We start from the raw sequence: 5,051 nt of genomic DNA, 5'->3' as shown, positions 1-5,051 counted from the left end.
GTGATTCATCTTGTCTATCTGTTTTTATTTTATTTTTATTTTCAGCATTTAGTTAGTTTTTATTTTTCTTAGTTTAAAACATTTTTCTAACCTTTTTGATTTGATTAGACGTTGAGGATAAACCGGTATTAAAAGCTCTTGTGTCCTTGGACGACCTCGGTATCTTACCAACACTATACTACGTCCACGATGGGTGCACTTGCCCATATGTGTGTTTAGTGTTAGTAAATATCGTGTTTTATAAATTTAAAACTTGGCTAAAAGTGTAAAAAGGGCTTAAATATATATCTAAAAACATATATACACTAACACGCATCAAGTTTTTGGCGCCGTTGCCGGGGACACAAGGATTTTAAGAAAGCTTAAAATCGACGGCCTAATCAGTTTTTCAAAACCTTTTTAAACGCGCGCATTTTTCTGCATTTCAGTTTAGTTTTTGCATTTACAGTAGCCTGAACACGGGGCCGTGCTCACTGAACACGCCCCCGTGCTGCATATTTTTAGAGTAGATACCCAGATACAGAGTTTGAACACGGGGCCGTGCTCGCTGAACACGCCCCCGTGCTCAACGTGACCAGTAACTTTAATTAAAACGCCCAGATACAGTCCCTGAACACGGGGCCGTGTTCACTCAACACGGGGCCGTGTCCAGCTTCTGTCTCCGTCTTATTTTTTTTGTTTTCTGGTCCCGAGACTCAGTTGTGGTCTGTTGAGTGATTCCTATGGATCAATACTCAAGAGGTTACAACTACACCTATGATGAGGATGATTATAGGGGTAATTATTGCACTAATTGTCGTAACACACGCTCGGTTCAATATAATACTTCATATCAACCATCCAATTCATACAACCATTATGAGGAGCCCAGGTACGAGCCATCAACTTCATACACATCCTATGAAGACCAAAGGTATGAACCTACTCCCTCATACTCATATTTTGATAAACCAAGGTATGAGCCATCATACTCATACTTTGAAGATTCAACATATGAGCCACCACCTTCATACTCTTACTATGAGGAACCATGGCGTGAACAACCCACCTCATATGAGTACTATGAAGGACAAAGTTTCGACCTTTATCCATCATATACTTACAATGAAGAACAATGGTGTGAACCATCTACTTCATATGAGTATTATGAGGAACCAAGGATCGAGCAACCGGATTCAAGCTTTGAGGATCCAAATTCTTTCAATCTCACCGAAGTAACTAATAGGATATTAGAACACATTAAAACTATCGAACGTTGCATAAAAGAATCTCGCGCAAGGGAAGAGGAATCCCGCGCAAGAGAAGAGCTAAAAAATAATAATAACGTAGAGATAGTTGAAAGTGTAAAAATGGAAGAACAAGAAAGTGAAAAACCGACACATGAATTAAACAAAGAAAAAGGTGAGTCCGACAATGTTAAAATTCAAGAAGAGTCTAATTTTGAAGAAATTAACCTCTTGTCACCTACTTTCGAAAACCATTGTTTAATAACCCCTCATGCTAAGTTTTTAAAAGAGTTAAACACTAGTGCTAAAATCAAAGACTTAGTAAGCGTTAAGTTAACTAATGATCAAACCTCGCTAATAAAAGAAGACCCTTTTGAAATTAACATTACACCGGTTCCATGTTTCTTTCAAAATTCGTTTATTAGTAATATCACTATTGATAAAGATCTTTGTGTTAACATAATGCCTAACTACATTTTTGAAAAATTAAGTGTTAGTGATTTTTCTCCACTTCAAATACCCATTTTTCTATCCGATCGGATAGTAATAAAATCAATCGGTGTAGTTGAGGATGTTTTGGTTCAAACAAATCAAATGGTAATCCCAACCGACTTTGTCATCCTCGATGACGCTCCTCTAGTCTTGGGAAAACCTTTTGTACAAACTCATAAAGCTTTGAAGAACCGGAAATTCAACAATCTACCTCTTCAATTAGGGGCATTCAAAAGGAGCATAGATCTTGAGCGCTCAATGAAATATCCTTTTGGTAACAATGACCCCTAATTGAGGATGAAGCTGAACCGCCCGATACAACCAACGAAGAGGACCACTTTGTCGAAGAAGAGATAGCCATAGAACAAACTTTTAAGGTTCTTGATCTAAAGGAGCCACAAAATAAGGTGTCTTCTAAAGACCCACCCATTGAGCTCAAAGAACTTCCTAAAGGTTTGGAATATGCTTTTCTGGGCAACGATGGTAGTTTACCCGTAATTATTTCATCTAAATTAAGTAATATAGAAAAAGAGAAATTAGTTAACTTACTTAAAAAACACAAAAACGCGATCGCTTGGAAGCTTGTAGATATTAAAGGAATAAGCCCTTCCATGTGTACGCACAAAATTTTAATGAATGATGACTACAAGACGGTAATTCAACCACAACGAAGAGTGAACCCCAATGTTCAAGAAGTGGTTAAAAATGAAGTCATCAAACTACTCGACGCCGGACTAATCTACCCTATCTCCGATAGCCCGTGGGTAAGTCCAGTCCAAGTAGTCCCAAAGAAAGGAGGTATGACGGTAATAACTAACGAGAAAAATGAATTAATACCAACGAGAACCGTCACAGGATGGAGAGTCTGTATAGATTATAGGAGATTAAATGAAGCAACTAGGAAAGACCACTTTCCTTTACCCTTCATTGATCAAATGTTAGAAAGATTATCCGGTCATAAATTTTATTGTTTCTTAGATGGTTTTTCCGGTTACTTTCAAATACCGATAGCACCAGAAGACCAAGAGAAAACAACTTTCACATGTCCCTACGGAACTTTTGCATATCGACGCATGCCATTCGGTCTATGTAATGCGCCTGCAACATTCCAACGTTGTATGGTCGCCATTTTCCATGATATGATTGAAAAGACAATGGAAGTCTTCATGGATGACTTTTCCATCTTTGGAGACTCATATGACCAATGCCTCGATAATCTTGAACGAATGCTATCCCGATGTGAGGAAACTAACCTCGCCCTTAACTGGGAAAAATGCCATTTCATGGTAACGGAGGGAATAGTACTCGGTCACAAAATCTCAAGCGAAGGAATGGAAGTTGATCGAGCAAAAATAGAAACTATTTCTCGATTACCTCCTCCATCCTCCGTACGAGCAATCAGGAGTTTCCTAGGGCATGCCGGATTCTATAGAAGGTTTATCAAGGACTTTTCAAAAATTTCGAGACCTCTAACAAAATTGCTTGAAAAAGATGCACCCTTCATCTTTGACAAGGAATGCAATCAAGCATTTCTAACCCTCAAGGAAATGCTAGTCAATGCACCTATCATGATAGCACCAGATTGGAAATTTCCTTTCGAAATCATGTGCGATGCAAGCGACTTTGCTGTTGGAGCAGTCTTGGGACAAAGAAAAGAAAAACATTTCCACCCAATTTATTATGCTAGTAAAACTCTTAATGATGCGCAAGAAAATTATACAACTACAGAAAAAGAATTACTAGCGGTGGTATTTGCTTTTGATAAATTTCGTTCTTATCTTGTTCTTTCTAAAACAGTAGTTTATACAGACCATGCAGCCATCAGGTACCTTTTCAAAAAGCAAGACGCAAAACCCCGTTTGATAAGATGGATTCTACTCCTCCAAGAATTCGACATTGAAATCAAGGACAAAAGAGGAGCAGAAAACACTGCTGCAGATCATCTCTCACGCTTAGAAGACCCAGCTTTGGAGACAACCAGGGACGAGCAAATCAACGAGAAATTTCCCACGGAATCCTTGGAAATGATAGAGAGTAGACAAGAACCATGGTATGCCGACTACGCTAATTTCTTAGCTAGTGGTGTAGTCACCAAAGGATGGCCACATCATCAAAGAAAGAAATTCTTTGCTGATGTAAAGCATTACTTTTGGGAAGACCCCTATCTTTTCAAAATGTGTGCTGACCAGCTCATCCGAAGGTGCGTCTATGGTAATGAAGCACGAAGAATTCTCCATCATTGTCATGAAGGTCCATACGGAGGACATCATGGTGCCGCAAGTACCGCACGAAAGGTGTTTGACTCGGGATTTTACTGGCCAACCATTTACAAGGATGCACAAAACCTTGTAAAGACATGTGATGCCTGCCAAAGATCAGGTAATATTTCTTCCAAAAACGAAATGCCTCAAAATGGCATTCTCGTCTGTGAAATCTTTGATGTGTGGGGGCTCGATTTCATGGAACCTTTCCCACCTTCAAAGGGAAACAAATATATACTTGTGGCGGTCGATTACTTGTCTAAATGGGCAGAGGCCGAGGCTCTTCCAACAAACGATGGAAGGGTAGTGGTAAAATTTCTGAAAAAGTTGTTCTCTCGTTTCGGGACACCAAAGGCTTTAATAAGTGATAGAGGTACCCATTTTTGCAATCATCAACTCGAAAAAATATTAACAAGGTATGGGGTCTATCACCGGGTCTCAACAGCATATCATCCTCAAACAAATGGGCAAGCCGAAGTGACTAATCGAGGTTTAAAACGAATACTTGAAAAAACCGTAGGAATAAATAAAAAAGAATGGGCCGACAAATTAGACGACGCTTTATGGGCTTTTCGAACCGCTTATAAAACCACTATAGGCACAACTCCATATAAGCTAGTCTATGGAAAAAGTTGTCACTTGCCAGTAGAAATCGCTCACAAAGCCTACTGGGCAATAAAAAACGTAAACTTAGATTTAGAAGTTGCCGGTAAGAATCGATTTTGTCAAATAAACGAATTAGACGAACTTAGGAATTATGCATATTCTAACTCCGAAATTTATAAAGAAAGAATGAAAAATTTGCATGATAAATATATTAAATCTAATGAATTTCGGGTTGGAGACCAAGTTCTATTGTTTAATTCACGACTTCGATTATTTCCTGGTAAGTTGAAATCTAGGTGGTCAGGACCTTTTTCCGTCACCCATGTTTTTCCACACGGTGCAGTAGAAATTAAAACTCGAAATGGGACACCATTTAAAGTCAATGGCCAACGGCTGAAACTCTACCGAGGATCCATTGAGGATGAGGAAGAGGAGATCTCACTTCAGACGGTTAACGAATAAATTC

This window comes from Helianthus annuus, chromosome 4 (assembly GCF_002127325.2).
Source record: "Helianthus annuus cultivar XRQ/B chromosome 4, HanXRQr2.0-SUNRISE, whole genome shotgun sequence".
In the NCBI taxonomy this organism is placed as follows: Eukaryota; Viridiplantae; Streptophyta; class Magnoliopsida; order Asterales; family Asteraceae; genus Helianthus; species Helianthus annuus.
The sequence above is the reverse complement of the archived record's forward strand: the minus strand, read 5'-3'. Positions refer to the sequence as shown.